Below are 22,470 nucleotides of genomic sequence, written 5' to 3'. Positions count from 1 at the left end.
AATAGAGTTCAGTCAGGCACAAAGGTCTCCATGGCAACAGTGAATTTAGACCCCCATTGGCATTATTTATGCAACATTTCATCACAAAAGGACCCTCCCACTAGCCTAGCTGGCATATTCTACAGTTTTCCAATCTCTCTTCCTTCTTCCTTTTAATTCATAGCTGGCCCTTAAGCTATTTGTATCTCAACATAAATATCCCATAGCATCGTAAAATAAATTCAACCTGTCTTTCGGCTTTGTTGTGCTATATTTCAGAGACAGCGGAAACATTTTAAATCCTGCAGAGTTTATATTTATAAACCTTTCTACTTTGATATCAAAGATCCACAGTTTGCCAGCAAAAAAATAAATTTCACTCATTTTAAATACATTGTTTTCTACTTTTATTTCATTATAATCTCCCTAAATATGGGACTAAAAATTGAAATCTTGGAGAAAAACATTTAAGAAAAAGCATTTTTGGCAAAAGTGCAAAGCAGATGCCACACTAAACTGCTGGCCTGTGCCCATTTCCCAATGATAATTTTTCATCCGTGTTTGCAGTATAGAAAACTAATTTAACATTTATGTATTTTTATTTTGCTTTTTGTAACTATGAAAGGGCAATATATTTGATTGACATTCACATTGTAGAAGTTAACAGAAAATGAAAATGCATAATAAAACACATTTCCACGCTATCACAACACAAACAAGTCTTTTTATAAATATACTATCATTTCCCTTTTAACCTTAATAAAGTTATTTTATATTGCAAAATGTTTTAAAAATATAATATTTCAAAATGTTTAAAATTATAATTTTGCTTTGACAAACTTAGATACAGGCATTTATAAATGTAAAAAATGAGGTTAAGAGATAAAAGCAGGTTAAAGGTTAAGGCCTTCTTTCCTTCTGTATTTAAAACTCTAGCATCCCAACCTTGCAAATGTTTATGTGCACAAATTTACTTTATGCATGTCAGTAATTCAATTGACTCAATAGCATTATTTATTTGCATTATTGTTTGTTGGATTCAACAGTGTTTTTGGCTCCCCAATAAGAAAAGTATAATGTCAATGATGGATGATAACTTCATATCAAATAATTTTAGATTTTCCTATAAAAATGACTTACTGTATTTTTCTGTGCTGAAAACCTTTAGTTACACAAGTAGTTCCACTATAATCAATAAGAGTAATATGATAGTAAGGATTTTTCATAAATAATGGGTTGATTCTGCAAATCCTAAATAATTAACAAATACATAATCTGAATAGTGAGAGAAAGATACTATTGGACTACATTTTAATGCATACAAAATGTTTTTTGGGCTATCTTTCCCTCCCCCTTTCATTCCATAGAGAATGAGACTGCTAAATAGATACAGACATCACACACATACACATGTGGAGTATGTCTACACTACAGAACTGGGCATGTGATTACCACTTCATGAAGATATATTCATGCTAGTATTTTAGGTTAGCTGACATAGCGAGCGGCAAGTAGTGAGTGGCATGGGCTAGCCATGCTAAGTGTGGATACATGCTAATCAGGTGGCTTGTACTTAGGGTGTGTAATGTATGGAAAGCAAAAATCAGATTCTAGCCTGTCAGCCTACATTTGGAGCAGTATGGGAAACTGATGTTGCAATTGAGAGAAAAATTAGGCTAGGCATAGGCTGGAGATAGTAAAATGGGAAAACTGACACTAACAAGAACATGACCTAAAGTTATACTGTGGCTCTCTTTTGGTTACAGTTGGTTTTAACAGCGTTATACTGTGGTTTTTTTTTAAAGAATTATGACTGTTTTATTAAAATATCTATATAGATAGTATGAGAAGAACATTAGTACAGATGTTCAAGTCAATAACATGTAATGTGAAGAACCAATAAAAATGGCAGAAATGTGATTATGGCAGGTTCAAGGTTGATTAGCATTATAATACATTATAAAAGGACTAGTTTTCTTACAACTAGGGGAGATGCAAGTAATATCAAATGGATACATTAGGTTCCAAGACTATAAGGCTGTACTTCACTCTTTCCACTACAGCGACTGTCCATTGATACACCATTTAATCTTTGAGGGTAAGTACAATTGTAGCATTGTGTAAATGGTAAACAGATGTCTATTTCCTTAACTCATTTCTCTCTTGAATAGTTTGGTTTTATTATTCCAAGTGTTACCTAGAAATCCTCTACTACATAAATTTTCTGTAACTATGAGACTTGAACCTACAAACTAATTTGTGTTTGTGCTCCTTTATCTTTAACAAGTTAGTATTAATTGATAGGATTTCAACATAAAAGATTATAAGTGCTATCCCATGCCTCCCTTTCCACCTATTGTCGCTACATTGCTATTTTTAGCATGTTAGTGGGGTAAGAGTTAGCATGAGTATGTCTACACAAATGGGAATCACACCCCTATTTCATCATCTTAAATTAGTCATATAGTGGCCAGTTCTTTAGCTGGTGTAAATCAGCATCAATACATTGATTTTATGGAGCTGTCCAAAGCAGAATATGATTTTATTGTTATTGTGAGAGCTTGAGATGGGCACTTCTCTTATTTGTTTTATAAATCAAAGTGAAATAAAATGATCATACAAATTAAAGTATTTACGCACGGGACAGGAATTAACATTAGCACATACTAATAGCAGTTGGCTCTTAATATCCTCACCAAAGGTACGTTAACACTGTAGATTTATTTAGGGATACCAGAAGTATCCCAAAATAGCTATTCCAATAGTCTATTGAAGCAAACTGTTATTTTGAAATAGATTTCTGACATCCTGGTAATCCTCGTTCTACGAGGGTTAAGGGCAATTTTGGAATTTATGAAATAAGCTATTTTACAATAGCATTGAAATAAGCTAATTGAGTAGCTTATTTCAAACTATGGGTGCTATGTAGATGCACCTCAAATCACTAAAATAATACTGTAAATAGTGATCTTTTCTTAGTACACTAAAAAAACTTTGTAGCCAATCTGGACCAAAAGAAAGACAGACTTTATGCATACCAAAGTACAGTTCTCCCTTCTTTGAAGAGCAATGACCTGAGATCTAACATACTATCCTTCTATTTATCATTAGTGATTGGAAGTTGTAACATTTTAAACAGAAATTATAGCAATATGCTCTCTAAAATGTCATAGAAAAGCTAGGGGACAATTTTGCTAGCTTCTATAGGATACAATGTATGCATAGGGTTGCCAGGTGTCCGGTATTCAACCGGAAAGTCCGGTATTTTCGGCTCGTCTGGTAAATAAATTCAGAGAATACCGGACACCTAAAATGTCCGGTATTTTCTGAAATTTTCTTTGGCCAGGAGGCAAAAATGCCAGGCATCTAGCAACCTTACAAACACTCAGTGCCCGGGCTCCCCCCGCTCAATCCCTCCTGATCCCCAGCCCCCATACTTACCTGGCTGCTGACCAAGGAGAAGCATTGGGTCTTAGTGCTCAACCTCTCTACTGTTCTTATCCCTATCCCTGCATTTAAAGGGGACATGCTGTTTTAATGCTGGGGTTTTTTTTTTCCTTTGGCTTTAAGTCCTTGGAGTCCTTTTTTTTTTTTTTTTATCACAAGTTTGGTCTCCGCCCCCTCCCCTCCCCCCCCCCCCATTTTTCCCCTTCAACAGCATTTTTTCCCGGTGTTTTTTTGGGGGGAGGAGGAGGGTGTTTGGTATTTTTGTTTCAACCATCTGGCAAACCTATGTATGCATGTCAAGAGGAGTGAGATTTCAGTGTCTGAACAGAATGGGCTGACTCAGCTTTTAATCACCAGGCTTCATTCATCCATACTCCCTATGGCAGAGGCAAAGTGCAGTAATAATGATCACCTAATTGGGGAAGAGAGAAATCAGGGAAAAAAAACCCAACACAAGCACTTTTAGAAAGTCCCTTGGTTTTAGTATAAACAATCCTTTTCTGTATCTGCTATGAGCAGTGTAATAAGGCTATAATCAATCATTGCCAACCTTTTTCAAAACTACCGGTATTCAAATAAAAATACTATTTATAATAGAGGTTTTAAGATGTCAGGGTCTGTTTCAGGACACAGAGAAGGGGATGAGTGCTTACAAGATTTGTTTTCTTTTATGAACTAAGTTACGTATTTACTAGTTTCCCTATAGCTTTGCCAAGCTGTTGGCTTGTTTCAAAGAAAAGAGCAGCAGATTTTACCTTTATATTTCTTCCCTATTTGGGAAATACTGAAAATTATTATTTGCAATAAATAAAACTCCATGGAATGGCAGTCTAATGATTAAAATCTACTTCACATGAAATAATGTTTCCAAAAGACAATTAAGTACACATTACTCAAGGTATCTTGTTTCATTGAAATATTGAGACTGGCTCTCCTGTTAGTATTTCAATATGCTCTTAGGAAGGTTCTATATCAACAAATAAAAAAACATGACATATATATTTCAGCAATGTCCAAAATTGTGTGTGTGTGTGTGTGTGTGTGTGTGTATCCCCACACAAGAATATATTAATTGAATAAATAAATAAATAAATGTATTGTATTTATTTAATACAAGTAATATTATTTCAGCTACTGAAATAAATGGAAATGAATATAAAATAAGGAGTCCATGGTGCTATTAAAGTATTTTGATTGTTTCAAAACTGTCAATCCTTTTTCAGTTAAATATTTTGAAAGTTAAAACAAATACTACTGGTAGCTATTTATTGGAAGTTAGGCAAAACTATTCCAAACTATTCCAACTATTCCAAACTAAATAGTCAATATTTAAAACAGCTATTATACAACTGTCATCATCAGTGTATTCTTCTTGGATAGACTTTTACAGAGGGACATTTTCCTCCTTACATCTGGATCTCAATTTTAGGTTTTTAGTTAAACACTCACAGTCTTTTATTTTAATTTTTCAGAATTTGAGTAAAATTGTCATGTGTGAAAGTTCATCTCCAATGCCACTCACCAATTTAATAGATGGAAAACTTGATTAGATGGGGAAAGTGCCAGACAGCTTTGGGACAAAAGGGGGAGTGTGTTCAGAGATAGGCCCACCCTGCCACAGATGTTTGCTGCCAATTGGCCAACAAGCTAAATGTGAGCCAATTAGTTCACCCTTCCAACAGTCATTTATTTAAGTCCTGGGAATGAAATTTCATAGGCTTCTCGCCACATTTTTTTTACCTGAACACTTTTTCTTCATATAAACTATATAGTAGAGAGTGCAAGTTTAGGTTGCTGTGGCTGGGCTCTGACTTGATTGCTTGTTTAAGGGGTCAGGAGGAACTTTTCCCCATCATGCCAAATTATCTGTGACCTAGTGGATTCCCCCGCTTCAGTGGAGGAAAGCATAGTTAATGTAAACAGTTATAAGATTAGTGCTAGTTTGTCTCAAATTGGAGATACTGTCCAGATCAGATAAATAGGCCAAAGAGCCAGTGACCAGAAAATAGGAGATAAGGGATTTTTCTGGTGGATCTCTAGTCAATGGGAAAAAGGGAAACCACTCCTTAAAGACTGCCTGAGGGATTGGGGCTGGAGCAGGGCTGGATTGGGCTGGGAAGGAGGGGGAGAGGCAGGGTTTGCCCCGAGCAAGCCCCTTTCAACTGCCTCATGATTCTGTCTCTTTTCTGTATATTATGAAACACAATCCCATTCCAGGTGCATCCCATTTTCCTGGCACAGCCAAACTCTTACCTTGCTTTACATTATGATAAAAGGAAACTGTATACCAAATTTGGTGGTCCTACCTCTTTTTGCTTAGGAATTCTTGAACAGAGACATACACAGACAAACTCTCAAATATATAAAAAACTTAAAAAACAGTGAAAAGGACCTTAGAGACTAACAAAAATGTAGATAGTATCATGAGCTTGCAATATAAAATCAGATGCATTGTATCAGCTCAGGCCTTTGTCACAATTACCATTCATGGCTACCCAATTTTTAATCTTCTGATTTGGAAAACAATTCACTTTTCTGTTTAACACTGCGCAAGTCCACTCTATAAGCTCCATATACATATTTCAATAATTTCTGATCCAGGACAAACTCAGTTCAGTTGAACTCCTGTACATCAATACACACTTCTATCTTTCCCCAGTTCTTTACAAATAATATCAGAACATTTTAAAATAAAAATAAACACACCTTTGATGGATTGAAAGATGAGAAGTGCCTACATGCCTCAGTGTCCTTGGGCATAAAGCAAAGTGGAAATGTAAAAAAATTAGGCTGAGATTGTCAGAAGTGCTCAATACTGGTCTGTCGCTCTGCCACAATAGTAAAACTCCTCACTTCAATGGATGTAGAGTGAGACATACACTGGATACTTTTGAAATGTTCATTCTTAAAGGCCAACTCATTTGACTACTGGCTCCTGCAGGAAATTATAGATTACTGGGTAAGTGTGGATTTCTCGTAGTCCTCAAACCAGGAAATATATTTGGGAAAGGTGGTCAGAACATTTTAAAGATTTTTTTTTTTTGCGTATTTAGTGCTCATTTGCCAGATTTTTGCCAGCTGTATTGCTTGGTGATTTTTATTTTATTGTTACTCTTAACCTATGTACAACCTTTCACAAGAGGTGCAAAATTCTAGGACATGAGCTCTCAAGAAGAAAAACCCCCACCATATGTTCTTATACATCACATCTCCCCTCAGAATCCTTGTTTCCACTGCTTATTCTGTGCTTATCATGGTAGCGAAGGACTGTCTTCTAATTTCTTTGTGTCCTCAATGTATCATTTAAAAATTGTTTTATATGAAACAAACCATGACAATTTTGCTTTGAGGCATAGATAGATATGCCAATCTGTTCTTTTACAACACCATCTAGATTTCCCCTTAGAGCCCCCAGCCAACTTCCATTTCAGAACTGGTGCTCTGGAGGCAACGTATCTTGCCAGTGATTGACAGGAGATGTGTTCTCCAGAGCACCATACAGTAGTTGTTGAACCAACACAAGTGACCAGAAGGGGAATATTACAGTGAAAATGGCAAGCTGCTGCTGGCAAAATAAAACAGGAAGACATGCTACAGATGAGTGAATTAGCAGTTTTCAAGGTGTGACAATCCTGCTAAAGGCATGGCAACCGAAACCTCTAAACAACACATAGAGTGTAATCTTTGCTTGGTAAGTAAGCTGTTCACTCACTTCCAGACACAGCACTATCATACTGTCCCAGTAATGCAAGGTCAGTAATTTTCATTTTTATCCCACAATGGGAGCTGTGGGAAGCAGTGCCTGCAGGCAAAGAAACCACAAGGACATGCTTATTGATGTTTCCCACAGCTTCCATTGGCCAGGAACAGAGAATCATGGTCACTGGGAGCTACAGGGAGTGGTGGCCACAGAGGGTCAATGTCAGCAAAATGTCTTGCAACCCTCAGTCCGATTGCCCTAATGGGCTGCATGTGCCCTGAGGGCTGCGAGTTGACCACCTCTGCATTAGTGGATTGCTCCACTAATCCCAACTGCCCTTTCACCTCCAAACAAAACAAGACAAACTCATACACCTATCTTCACTGTCACAAATCTACAAGGCTATTTGCAGGGCCAGCTCTAGACACCAGCAAAACAAGCAGCTGCTTGGGGCGGCACATTACCAGGGGTGGCATTCTGACTTGAGGAGGAGCAGGCGGGGAGCCCCGCGGAGGCCACCCCGAGCTGGGAGCCCCGCGCCCAGCTGCTCGGAACTTGCGCCTGGCCCCAGGGCACTGGGAGGGCAAGGCTGGGTGGAGCAAGGCGCTGGGAGGGCAGAATGCTTGGTCCTGGTGCAGGGCAGCCGCGGCTGGTGACGCTGAGCCTGGCGGGGCAGGCTGCAGCCATGGTGGCTGCTCCCGGCAGCTGGCTCAATGGAGCGGAGTTCAGGGGCTCGGCAGGCGCAGGGGCTCGGTCATGGCGTAGCCCCATCCCCTGAGTGGGGACCCCTGCAGAGGCTGCCCTGAGCTAGGAGCCCCACGCTCAGCTGCTCGGAGCCTGCGCTTGGCCCTGGGGTGCTGGGAGCTCTGCGTGGGCAGCCCCGAGGCGCAGCCCCTGCTGGGAGGGCGGTATGGGGTGGCCACAGCTGGTGAGGCTGAGCCTGGCGGCCTCTTCTTCACCTTCGTGAGTGCAACTCCCCACCTGTGTGCCCCCCCCCGGCTGGCCACCCTCCCTCCCATGAGCCCTCCCAGCAACTCCCCCTACCCCGGATCCCCCACCTGTGCTCTCTCCCCTGCAACTCCCCTGCCTGTGAACCCCCCTTGACCGGCTGTCCCCCTACCCACTGTCCCGCAACCACCCCCACCACTATCTCCCTCCTCTCGGCCTCTGCCCAGCAACCCCACCGCCTGGCCCACTGCATCCCTGCTGGGACCCCATCTCCTTTTCTCCCCCCCACCGCCTCCCACCTGGATCCCCATCTCCTGTCTGGCTCACTAAACAATCCTGCTTCCCCCTACTCTCTGGGCCATGGACCCTCCCCCTCACACACACACGCCTGCCCAGGAACCCAGCCCCCTTGTGCTGTGTCCTGACAACCTCACCGCTGCCTGGGACCCAGATGATTCTCCCTCTACCAGTGCATGTGACCCCAAGTCACTTCCTGTCTGGGGCAGGAGAGCTTTATTAAAATTGGAATTGTGATCCCATTTAAATAGGCTTTGTTTTAAATAATATATCTTTAAAATTAAATTAAAAATTGTTATGGCCTAAATTTATCATAACCCATTTAAATAACTTATTAATTAAATTTAAAAATTAAATCGAACATGTCTCCTGTCAACTTTTAAAGAAATTCTTCCAGTTCACTAGTGTAAGTTCCCAGAACCACTGTTTACATCAACAGTAGCTTCTTCTGCAGGTGAAGAGAGAATGTTTTTATCACTTTAGTTTATTCAGCTCATCAATTCAATGATTAGTTCATTCACTGTTGCAAAACCGAGAGTTGACGAACCAGAAAAACTTGTTTTCCTCTTCTCTCAGTAAAAAACTGGTTATGAGAGCGTTCTAACATCTTGAAGAACATGATGATTAGATTTGATCTGTTAAATTCAGCATGGATATTTCCTTTGTTTAATACATTAATTTTAGATGCAAAATGTGTTTGGATACTTTTTTGTTATGTGTCCTTCACATTTAAGGTCATTTTATTTCATATAAAAATTAAATGCTGGTTTTGTTTATTTTAAATAGAATTTCTGTCCAGACAGAAGTAGATGCAAATCATATGTTTTAAAAAAAGTAGCCACCACTTAGCAAATAATAAATGGGATAAAATCTGTCTCTTAAGTGTTCCTATTACACAGCATTTTGTAATAGAATAAAAATGTAAAAATTAAGAATCTGATTACATCTAAGTTACACAATTATTTGGGCATTTATTTAGTTGGTAGCTGTACTGAGTGTATTTTCCTGGTTAGTAAATAGAAGCGCCAAATTTGGCATAAAGCTTATATTTAGTAGTAAATCAACATGTTTTAAAGGTTGCTAATCAATAAGACTCAACCATCCTTTAGGAAAATATTTTAAAAGTATAATTTAAATGATTAATTGCTCATTTAAACCTAGGTTGTCTGCTTGCCGGTTGAAATCATGATTAAAATTAGAGATTTAAATCAAAGCTATTTAAATCAATCCACCCTGCTTCAGAGGCTGTTTGGTCCATCCCTGAAGAAGAAAGCACAGGGCTGCGCTCATGGAATAGGTCCTAGGCTAGTAGGGTTTTGTTGTCTGGTGCCTGTCTTGTTCTGGACAGTTGAGCTGGGGAGTTGAAACAAAAGTTCTCTTACTCCCATTGTATAGTGAGGCTGATTCTTGTCCATGGACACCAAGAGTTGGACAGCTTATGTGTTGGGGTTGGAGTCTGAGGGTATGTCTGCACTACCACCTTAGTTCGAACTAGGGTGGTAATTTAGGCAACCGGAGTTGCAAATGAAGCCCGGGATTTGAATTTCCCGGGCTTCATTTGCATAAAGCCGGCCGCCGCCATTTTTAAATGTCCGCTAGTGCGGACTCTGTGCTGTGCGGCTACACGCGGCACAGACTAGGTAGTTCGGACTAGGTTTCCTAGTCCGAACTCCCGTTACTCCTCGTGAAACCTAGTCCGAAGCTTGGGCGGCAAAAAATCTAGAGCCAGCCCTGGCTATTTGATTATGGCAAATGGTCACCTCTTGAACATGGTTAAAAAAATCCACTTTTGAGACTGGTTCACAAACGGGTATATTGCTACAGATCAAGTGGGAATCAGTTCAGCAAAGAAAGTGGTTTTTTTTATGTACAACCAAACAGACAAGAATGTGTCTCACATTTTCAGAAGAACCTAAAAGCATCCACCAGCTCCCATTAGTGGCAAGGAGTCCTGTGGCACCTTACAGACTAACCGAAGTGTTAGAGCATAAACTCTCGTGGGCAAAGATCTACTTCATCAGATGCAGCTCCCATTAGACACTCTTGATTATCCTAGCCTTTATTCCATATTAAAGCCTGGGAAACTTTGTAATATAGGAAGAGAAAATGGGCAACTTACTTTCTCTGATCAGTTTTACAGAGCATGGTTTTGGTTTTTTTCTTCTTCTCTAGGTTGTAACTAAATTGATCTGAGAGGCTTTCAGTCTGGGAAGGACAGACAGTCCTTTAGTATATGTAACCCATGATTTTTCTGCAGGATCTAGGCTACTAGGGACCTGATCATAGAATCATAGAGCTAGAAGAGACCATAGGAGGTCATCAAGTCCAACCCCCTACCCAAAGCAGGACCAATCCCAACTAAATCAACCCAGCCAAAGCTTTGTCAAGCCGAGACTTAAAAACCTCTAGGGATGGAGATTCCATTACCTCTTTAGGTAACCCATTCCAGTGCTTCACCACCCTCCTAGGGTATGTCTAGACTACATGGCTCTGTCGCCAGAGCCATGTAGATTAGTTTACTAGACATACACAAATGAAGTGGCGATTTAAATAATGGCCACTGCATTTAAATTAAAATGCCTGCCGCGCTGATCTGATCAGCTGTTTGTCGGCTCAGCGTGCTAGTCTGGACGCTCGCTAGGAACCTAGTCCGAACTACCTAGTTCGAGCCCCGTGTAGCCGCGCTACACGGGGTTCGAACCAGTGGGGATTTAAAAATGGCGGCTCCCCGCTTATGCAAATGAAGCCCGGGAAATTCAAATCCCGGGCTTCATTTGCAAGTGCGGTATGCCTACATTACCCTGCTAGTTCGAACTAGCGGGGTAGTGTAGACATACCCTCTCTTACATGAGTGCCTCCAGTAGAGCTGGATTATGAGGTAACCAGGAAGCAAATGTGTTACTCGGTGCCTCTCTAATTAGTATTTTGTTGATTTTTTTCCCAATCTCTGAAAGAAAGAACACTGGTAATAATGTATTACGTTTTGAGGGATAATTGCAGCTACTGGGAGGGCACTTTTTTCCCGTTTTTTTTAGCTTCAAAGTCAGGCTGCGCATTATCTATAGGTGGTTTTTTAAAAAAGTTTTAAACTCACCCTCGGCAGGCACGGGCTGGGCTGGGGGGGAAAGAGGGCCGGCAAGCGCGAGCTCGGCGCACCAGCAGCTGAGTAGGGGAGACCTCCCCCCCGGCAGGCGTGAGCTCAGCGCGTGCGAGCTCAGCTGGGCAGGGGGACCCCGTGGCAGGCATGAACTCAACTGGGTAGGGAGCCCCGCAGCAAGCGCGAGCCCCTTCCTTTCTATACATACCGTAAAATCTCGAGTACAATGGGGGTGCGCATTATAAATAATAGTTTAGTTTATTCAAGAATTCTGTCCTTTAAAAGGCAGATGCGCATTATACATAGGTGCGCATTATACTTGAGATTTTATGGTATAAATCATTCATTTTCATTTCACTAATAGCCAGAGTTGCATGCATTCTCTTGTTGAAGTAGTCACAATCAAAACCGTAGGGACTGATGGTGAAACTTAATTTTAAGAACATCACCACATTATCTGGATACAAAATACAAAGCAATAAAGTCAATATTGTTAATATTCCATGTTCGTTGCCTGTATTTTTAAAAGCTTTACTACAAGCATGGATAAGAAATACAGAAATTGTGACACAAGGGAGATTTTATCTTTATCTCCTTTTTAAACACGGTTTGTCGACCCACAGAATGAAAATAAGGAACAGTTATTGCAGCAATTTCCCATATTTTTAAAGTGACTTTAGTTCTAAGAAAAGGCACTATAGAGACAGACATAGCCACCACAACTAGCTATAGTTGATTTGTTGACTCAGTCTTAGAAAACAGACTGAGATTGCCAACCCACGTTACATGGATACTGAAAGTTGTAAGAGCAAGTGACAATGATTTTCTGGAAATTACCAACCAAAAGTTGATTTACAGTGGTGACTGAGAAGTGAAAGAGTATTGACCTTTCTTCTAAATAAAACATATACATGTGGGAACAAATCGGGGCATAGCTGAAGAACAGTTTCTATGACCACTGCACAGGTAGCCAAGGGCAATGTTTTCACTTTTCAGTCTCAGTGGCAACTAGCTGAGCCATTAGAACAAGAAAGGTGTGTATCTGTCCCAAGGGAAAACATGTACCTGGGACACAGAGGCCCATGACAGAGCAGTTCTTTTCAGGCCTGATATACTCCCTACACCTAAAACACCATTATCATCTGTATCTAAAAAGGTGTCATTCAAGGTATCAAACAAGTTAGTAACATGCTGGTCCTGAAAACCTTTGCATGCTTTATGTACAGAGAATATTCAAAAGGTTATAGATATGTGATTCACTGATTCTCTGATTCTAGAATTATGTTCCCAAAGTGCTTTTGGCAAGTAGTGCCTAAGCCACACCTATTCCAGACAAAGGAGAGTGATTTTGCCTGTTTGACTGTCTCTCTAATGTAAATTAGGTACCGGGAGCTGGCCAACCAATAAACTCCCACTGAGTTTTAGTAAGGGGCTAATAGTCCCCTTACACTAACAAGGGGGGGGGGGGGAGGTACCAGCGTGAAGTCGACAACTACATAATGTGTCTCTCCTTCAGGGGAGAAGAAATTTAATCTGAGAATACATTTTTATTAACAGGGAATCTGAAACTTAAATGACACACAACTGAATCAATTGGTTATATACCATATTAATTTATTGTGGAAAATGTAAAAAGTGAGATATTTTGTGAAAGTGTACCGTGGTATTTTATGGATGTCTGAAATTGGTGTTTAATATCATTGTGAATTACATGCACTAATCCTTAACGAGAAATCATGCATCATAGCATGTTATTAATTCCGTGACCAAAGAGAGAAAAGGATTTCTTTATCACATAAAGGAGGAAAGGAAACTACCTGTTTCCAATATAAAGTAAGTAGTGTGGAATCAAAACAATGAAACTTCTATTTGCATTTGAATTACCAAGGAAATGGGAAGTCCACTGGAAGGCAAGAACACCAGGAAGCCTTCCTGCCTTTTGAAACAGACACAACAAACTTTTGGATGATATAAATGTTGGGGTGGGGGATTGAGTTGTGAAGGTCTGGGGGCATTCATGGGCTCTTGAAATCACACATTTTTGGATCCTTCAGCTAAGGAGGCTGCAATCTCTGGGAACTGAAGACAGGTGAGAAACTGACAGGGGATGGATTGCTTAATGATTACCAGTTCTGTTTATTTCCTCTGGGGCACATGGCATTGGCCACTGTCAGAAGACAGGATATGGGACTAGATCAGGGGTGGGCAAAAGGCCCTTCGCGGGCCATATCCAGCCTGCCAAGCAAGTGATACATCCCACAGAGCTCCCATTGCTCCCCCTCCCCCAAGGCCAATTAGGGCCTGGGGGGCGGGGGAAGTGTGCAAAGTCTCCTCTCGCCCCATCCCCTCCCTGAAAGGAGTGTGCAGTGCTTAAAAAAGCCGCATGCTCCTGGCAGGCGGGAGGAGATTTTGCGCACTCCCCTCACCCCCAAGCAGTGATTGTCTTGGAGGCTGCGGGGAGGACAGGACGTGAAGTCTTCTCCCACCCTGCAAGGGGTGCAGCACTTCTAAGCACTGCATGCTCCTTGCAGGCCCATCAGAGCTTGGGGGCAGGAGGAACATGTGAAGTCTTCCCCCACTCTGCAAGGGGCTCAGCACTTAAAATCAATCGCCAGCCACTGCTCCCCCAACCCCAGACCAATCAGGGTATGTGGGTGGGGAAGCATGGAAGTGTCCTGGTCCCGCCTCTTCCACCTGAGGCTCTGCCTCTTCTGGGGCAGCCCAGAGCCACTTCAAAAATTTCTGAAGTAGCCCTCGGTCAAAAATTATTGCCCACCCCTGCTCTTTGAGGTATCAAAGACAATACCCTTTGTCCTCATCCTTTCTATATTGGAAGAAATTATAATCAGTATCTCCCCCACAACAGCAATAGTAATAACCACGGAAGAATCCTTCCAGAAGGGGCAGGGCCTCAGGCAGAAGGGGCAGGGCCAGGACACTTTTGTGCTTCCTCACCAACAGACCCTGATTCATCTGGGGATGGGGGAGCATGCAAAGTCTTTGCCTCCACAGAGAACCACCAGCTGTTGTGAACAGCCAATGGTTCCCTCTAGACACCCCTTCCCCTTGGCAGAGGGAAGAGACTTTGCATGCTCCCCTCTGCTGCCTTCAGGTCAATCAGGTCCTGGGGAGTGGGAGCACTAGCTGGCCGTTGACTAACTGCTGAGCCCCTTGCAGGGTGGGAGGAGACTACGTGTGCTCTCCCTTCCCCCAATCCCTGGTTGACCTGGGGGTTGCGGGAAGCACATGAAGTTTCCTCCCACCCTGTCCCCGTCCTGCAAGGAGTGAGGTGCTTAGAAGCACCACGCCCTTCGCAGGGTGGGAGGAGACATTGATCGCTTCCTCCCACCCTCAGGCCAATCAGGGCTTGGGATGGGGGAGTGCATGAAGTCTCCTCCTGCCCTTCCAGGAGTGCACGGCACTTCTAAGTGCTGCCCACTCCTTACAGGGTGGGTGCAAGGTGGGAAGAGACTTTGCACGCTTCCCCCTGTCCCTAGGCCCTGATTGGCCTGGAGGCAGGGGGAGTGGTAGGGCCTCCACAGGCTGGATCAACTTGCTTGGCAGGCTGGATCCAGCCCATGGAGTCCCTTTTGTCCACCCCTGTAAAAGGGGTTCTTCACAATTCCTCTTTAAATGTTCAAACACCCCTAAAGATCTGCTCATGGATTTAATATTCTTCATGCTCTCTAGAATGTTGTCCTTCTTGAAACTGAAACACCCATCACCTTCAATGACCTATTGGAGAGTCTGGTGGAGTCTTGGATGGAGACAGGAGTCCTGATATCTTTATTTCATCTACTGTTCTTTTGTCTGGATGAGGACTGTCTATGGATGGGGACTGCAATTATATCCAATAACTTGTCAGATAAAGATGGTTGGTTAAGGCTTCACTACAGTGCTGAGAGACTGATATAAGTTAGTTGGATCCTTTTGTTTAGCATAAAAGTCAGATCTTTATCTTAACTGTAGAATCCAGTAATTTAAGAGCTGATACACTTGGATCCATGGGATGTATCTTGGGACTGGTCACATCTTTTGTCATCTCCAATTCCTTATATGTCATCCAATTACATGGATCTGGGAGCACTCTCTAATCCCCACTCCCACCCGCTGACTGTAAACCAACAACTCAGCAACAATGAGGAATCTCCATTTTCAGATTTCACGCACTTTTTTTGGAGCCACAGAGCTCTTAAAACTTGGCACAGAAGTAATCAGCTTTTATACTCTCTTAGGGTATGTCTACACTACCCTCCTAGTTCGAACTAGGAGGGTAATGTAGGTATACCGCACTTGCAAATGAAGCCCAGGATTTGAATTTCCCGGGCTTCATTTGCATAAGGGGGGCGCCGCCATTTTTAAAACCCCACTTGTTCGAACCCCGTGCAGCGCGGCTACACGGGGCATGAACTAGGTAGTTCGAACTAGGTTTCCTAGTTCGAACTACTGTTACTCCTCATTCCACGGCCATTCATTTTTAAATATTAAATTTTGTAACCTCAACTTTTTGCCCTTTTTTTGGTACAAAATATATGCAAAACCAATTACAGTTTAAATTAATTGTTAATATGGACATACTACCTCATCTTTGAGCCCCAGGAAGCACTGGGGAGTAATTATTTTGAATGAATCTGGGGAGTAATTATTTCAAAATAGCAGCAGTGGTGCATCCAGACTACCACTATTTCAAAATAACTATTTTGAAATAAGCGTTATTCCTTGTGGAAAGCAGGAGTTATTATTTTTGAAATAACCAGTCCCTTATTTTGAAATAATGGACTTGGTCATGTAGATGCTCCGCTTCTTATTTCTAAATAAGTTATTTTGAAATAACCCCTAGTGTAGACTAGCATGTCCACATTGAGTGGACCCTGAACCGAGGTTAAGGCTGGCTGGAAGCAGTGCCGGCAGGGCATCAGCTTAGGACTTAGAGCGAGGAGCTGCTGTCTCAGGCTAGCCGAGGGCAATGCTTAAAGGGACCCGACCCCCACCCCGGACAGACAGTTCTCAGGGTTCCCCGCTCGCTTGTCTAACTCGATGAGGGACAGCAAAACAGTCCTGTCGTGGAGTGCCCTGAATGCCCACACTCGGCACATCACAGCACTCGGCCATCAGCCTTGCTGCACTTGCCACAGGCTGCCACCCGGGGGGAGGGGGAGGGTGTCAATCAGGGGGCTGCAGGACAGCTTCCACCCCAAGGAGCCCGCAGAGCCACCCCAGTCCTCCCCATCGGGGGCTCGTACCCCATTCCTCCCTCACCTCCTTCCACTTACCCCTCCTTAGCCCCCCTTCCTGATGTAAAAAATAAAGGACACGTGTGTTCAAAAATAGAAACTCTCTTTATTTAACAAAACTGGGAAGGTGGGGGGGATTAACCTCTGCGGAGACTAGGAAAAGGAGGTGGGAGAGGGGAAGAGAGAGGGTGGGAGAGGGGAAGGGGAAACCTGGGAGGAGGGAGCTGGAAGGGGGAAGCCAGGGGAAGAAGGCGGAGGGGAAGTATAAAACTATGGTACACCATATCTTCAGTACTGTATACAGATGTGATCTCCTTACCCCAGAAAAGATGTTTTGGCCTTGGAAAAGGATCAGAAAAGGGCAACTAAAATCATCAGGGGTTTGGACCAGGTCCCATATGAAGAGAGGCTAAAGAGACTGGGACTTTTCAACTTAGAAAATAGGAGACTGAGGGGGGATATGATAGAGGTCTATACAATCATGAGTGGTGTGGAGAGGGTGCATAAAGAAAAGTTCTTCATTAGTTCCTATAATAGAAGGACTAGAGGACACCAAATGAAATGAATGGGTAGCAGCCTTCAAACTAATAACAGAAGGTTGTTCTTCCCAAAGCAAATAGTCAGCCAGTGGAACTCCTTGCCACAGGAGGCTGTGAAGGCTAGAAATATAACAGAGTTTAAAGAGAAGTTAGATAAAGTCATGGAGGTTGGGTCCATGGAGTGCTATTAGCCAGGGGATAGAAATGGTGTCCCTGGCCTCTGTTTGTGGAAGGCTGAAGATGGATGGCACGAGACAAATGGCTTGGTCATTGTCTTCAGTCCATCCCCTCCAGGGTACCTAGTGTGGGCCACTGTCGGCAGACAGGCTACTGGGCTAGATGGACCTTTGGTCTCACCCAGTACGGCCGTTCTTATGTTTTTATGTTCTAAGCTCAGGGCTCACGGTCGGGGGTCTCACTGGACCACCTTGATTTTCATGCAAACCTGCTCCTGCGTGGCCAGGCTGGCAGCTATCCTCCCCTAGATGGCCACTTTCCTGTGCCTAGTGCGGAGGTCGTGGATGAGGTCCACGATGTCCACACTAGACCAGGCAGGCGCCCACCTCTTCCGGCCCCGGGCAGGCTCTTGGGAGCTACCAGCCTGGTCCTGGGAAGAGGCGGAAGGCTGGGTGGCAGAGGGTGGCTGGCTTGTGCCGTGCCAGGTGCAGGGTCTGCTGGCTGGGTGCTGGCAGACTGTGCCCCTTTAAGGGCTCTGGGGCCGGGAGAGGGGCAGACAAGTTTCCCTGGTGGTGCCCAGAGTGGCCACCAGGGCAAGCTGGAGAGGGCTATCCTCCTACTAGTTCAAATTAAGTGGCTACACAGCCCTTAATTCGAACTACTTAATTCGAACTAGGCGTTAGTCCTCGTAGAATGAGGTTTACGTAGTTCGAATTAAGCGCTCCGCTAGTTCGAATTTAGTTCGAACTAGCAGTTTGTATGTGTAGCGCCTATTAAAGTTAATTCGAACTAACGTCTGTTAGTTCGAATTAACTTTGTAGTGTAGACATACCCACAGGTAGTCACTGATGAGACAAAAGATGACTGAGAAATACAATTTGTACTTTATGTGGAAAAATCTGTATGTGACCAGTGGTTGCTAGGAAAGAGCAGAAAGTATCTTCATAACTTATTTATAATTATAGTATTTTGAGCATATATATTTTATAGAATTCATAGGTGGAAACTATGTAATGACCAAGGGTAAGAGTTGGGGTTTTTTCCCCCCACAAACATTTCTGTTTAATGACAATTATTACTATAACTGGAAGTCTTAGAATTTGATTATGCCATACCGTGATGGAAGGGAAGAAGTGATATTTTCTAGGTTCTAACTATTTCTGGGAAAAAATCCAAGCCCATTAATGAGTCCCTGGCCCCACCTCTCACACCCGAGTTTGTATGACTTTATAAAAATAACAGGACATATTAATTCCTGACACATGCTTTATGAAATCTCATTGAAATCATTTGTGTTTCACAGACATAAATAGGGGTGGCCTTTGATACTGAGGAAAAGGGACTGCTGGTTAAATAGGTTTATTAAATTGTCTACCTTTTTTGGAGAAAGACCTAATCAGGAGCTCTATCAGCTGAGTTATTGTGAGGTGCAGGGAGAAAATAAATAGATTTGCTTTCAATATGAAAAAAGTTGTAAGTATTAAGACTATTAATTATATGACAGATCACGACAATGTAAAAAAGACATCATAATTATATTTTAAAACATTAGAAGGGATGTTTCCTTGTATTTCTTTGGTATTATAAGGCTTCTTTCCTTGAAAGACACATCATTTCCACATTTATAAATAAAAGAAAATCGCAAAAAAGTAATATCAATTAATTACACTTAAGGCATGTGATTAATGCAAAATAAATTAACCGAATTAAAAATAGTCATTTAATCACATTTTTAACAGCACTGAAACAATACCAATTTCAATTTATTATAAATGGTTGCACTGAAAACAAAAAAAATACTGTTTTTCAATTCACTCCATACAAGTCCATTCAGTCCTACTTCTTGTTCAGCCAACTGCTAAAACAAAGAATTTTGTATTTATGAGAGACAATGCTGCCTGCTTTTATTTACAATGTCATTTGAAAGTAAGTGCAGGGATTCATGTCACAATTAAAAGCCAGCATTGAAAGATATTCATGTGCCAGATATGCTAAACATTCATATGCCCATTCATGCTTTGACCTGTATAATCTAAAGTTTTACATTTTTTTATTTGTGAGGGCAGTTATGTAAAAACAATTCTACATTTGTAGCTTTCAATTTCACAATGATGAGACTGAAATATAGTTCTTGCAAGAGGAAAACTAAAAAATACTATTTCCTTAGTTTATCTTTTTATAGTGCAAATGTTTGTAATAAAATAATAAAGTAATCACTGTATACTTTACATTAAGTGTTAAAAATATAAAACATCAATAATAATAATACATTTAAAATAGTACAATTAAATGAATGATCCAAAAATTAAAAAGGGGTCATATAAACAGTGGAAACTAAGTCAAAGTACAAAGGATGAATATAAGCAAATAACACAAGTATTTAGGGGCAAAATTAAAAAGGCAAAGACACAAAATGAGCTCAGCTAGCTAGAGACATAAAGAGTAACAAGAAAATATTCTACAAATATTTTAGAAGCAAGAGGAAGACCAAGGTCAGGGTAGGTCCACTAACTCAATTAAGAGTGAGACGCAATAACAGAAAACATGGAAATGGCAGAGGCACTAAATGACTTTGTTTCGGTTTTCACCTAGAAGGTTGGTGGTGACTGGATTCCTAACATAGTGAATTCTAGTGGAAATGGGTTGGATTTATAAGTTAAAAAAGGGAAAGAACAAGTTAAAAATTACTTAGAAAAGATAGATGTCTTCAAGTCACCAGGCCCTGATGAAATCCATCCTAGAATACTCAAGGAGTGCTAGAGGAGATATGTGAACCATTAGTTATTATCTTTAAAAAGTCATGGAAGTCGGGAGAGATTCCAGAAAACTGGAAAGGGGCAAATATAGTGCCCATCTATAAAAAGGGAAATAAGAACAACTCAGGAAACTATAGACCAGTCATCTTAACTTCTGTACCAGGAAAGATAATGAAGCAAATAATTAAAGAATTAATCTTCAAACTTCTGAAAGATAATAATGTGATAACTAACAACCAGCATGGATTGTAAAGAACAAATCATGTCAAACCAACTTGATAGCTTTCTCTGATAGGATAACAAATTTTGTGGATAAGGGGGAAGCGGTAGATGTGCTATACATAAGACTTTAGAAAAGCATTTGATACAGTCTTGCATGACCTTATCAATATATTAGGGAAATAGAACCTAGATGGGGTTACTATAAGGTGGGTGCTTAATGGGTTGGCTAACCATTCTCAGAGAGTAGTTATCAATGGCTCCCAGTCATGCTGGAAGGGCATAACAAGTAAGTGGATTTCTGCAGGTGGTCATTTTCGGGACTAGTTCTGTTCAATATCTTCATCAACTATTTAGATAATGGTATAGAAAGTACACTTATTAAGTCTGCAATGGCACCAAGCTGGGAGGGGTTGCAAGTGCTCTGGAGGATACGGTCATAATTCAAAATTGATCTGGAAAAACTGAAGAAATGGTCTTAGGTAAATAGGAGGAAGTTTAATAAGGACAAATGCAAAGTACTCCACTTAGGAAGGAACAATCAGTTTCACGCATACAGAATGGAAAGCAATTGTCTAGGAAGGAGTACTGCAGAAAGGAATCTAGGGGTCATAGTGGATTACAAGGTAAATATGAGTCAACAGTGTGATACTACAGTCTCTCCCTGACTTACGAACCGGTTACAGACCAAACAATTGGTCCGTAACTCGGTTTGTTCGTAAGTCGGACCTCATAGAGTTACACGTGACCATGCTGTTCGTAAGCGAGGATCATGTTCGTAACTCGGGGTCAGCCATTTACGACAGCTTCGGTCGTAAATGTGAACGGTCATAAGTAAACCGTTCGCAACTCAGAGACCGGCTGTACTACAAAAAAAGCAAATATATTTCTGGGCTGCATTAACAGGAGTGTCATGAGAGAGATCCGAGAAGGAATTCTTCTGCTCTATTCTATGCTGAGTAGGTCTCAATGGGAGTATTAAGTCCATTTCTGGGCACCACATTTCAAGAAAGATGTGGAGAAATTGATGAAAGGTTTAGAAAACAAGACCTATGAGGGAAGACTGAATTAATTGGGTTTATTTAGTCTGGAAAAGAGAAGACTGAGAGGGTATATGATAGCACTTTCAAGTACCTAAAAGTATATTACAAGGTGGAGGGAGGAAAATTATTCTCCTTAACATCTGATGATAGGACAAGATGTAATGGGGCTTAAACTGAAACAAGAGGGGTTTAGGTTGGACATCAGGAAAAACTTCCAAAGTGTAAGTGTGGTTAAACACTGGAATAAATTGCCTAGGGAGGGCATGGCAGGGCTGGACAAATTTTGGCCTGAGGGCCTGATCTAGGCTGCAGGATTAATCCTTGTCAGACCCTGTTCCCTATGTTTACCTATGCCTCTGCAAGTTTCAGATAATCACAGTTCTCATTGGCCGGGGATCACCAGCACAATCAAAAAACCAAAAAAGACATCGGAAGACTGAGTTAGCATTTGAACTTGAACATAGAACTGTTTGCAGAATACATGTATTTGCTCTGTTTTCTCCAATATTTTCTATAATCTACTCTTTTACTGCTGTTTCTTTTATTCTATATTCCAAAATTCTTCCCCCCATCTTTTGACATTCACCTTTTCCCTTATCTTTCACACAGTTTCACTCCAATTCTTTGCTTGCATCATGAAACACCAGCAATTAAGGTTCTTTCACTTCTTGTACCAAAAGTTTAAATTAGTTTACAAGGAACATCTAGAAATCCTAGAATTATCATACAAGTCTTCTAGTTTTTAATTGAGGTAAAAAGCTCATAAACCTCGAGTTCTAACGAGCTTTGGAGCTCCACATTTATTTATGCATTTGGATTTCATGTTAAATAAGGATGCCCTTAGCACTCAGTAACAGCCTAATTAATGAAGTTTCCATGGCAAGTATGGTTCAAGAAATCCTTGTTCTTGGCCCATACTGTTGTCAACTGCTGCTGCATTACTGGTCATGGAATTCTCATATATTTTGATCCTTTTTTCCATAAAATAGATGCATTCTATCTTATGTTAAGTGAATGTTCCTTTGCCCCAGTAA

At 41.5% G+C, this 22,470-nt stretch overlaps 1 protein-coding gene across 2 annotated transcripts in view; it reads right to left on the bottom strand.

The window, feature by feature from the left end:
• Positions 1-22,470, bottom strand: part of CTNND2 (catenin delta 2) — a 1,059,017-nt gene that overhangs the window by 727,888 nt on the left and 308,659 nt on the right. The gene's annotated exons all lie outside the window — the stretch shown is intronic.

This window comes from Pelodiscus sinensis, chromosome 2 (genome assembly GCF_052426305.1).
Source record: "Pelodiscus sinensis isolate ZL-2025 chromosome 2, ASM5242630v1, whole genome shotgun sequence".
In the NCBI taxonomy this organism is placed as follows: domain Eukaryota; kingdom Metazoa; phylum Chordata; order Testudines; family Trionychidae; genus Pelodiscus; species Pelodiscus sinensis.
The sequence above is the reverse complement of the archived record's forward strand: the minus strand, read 5'-3'. Positions and strand labels throughout refer to the sequence as shown.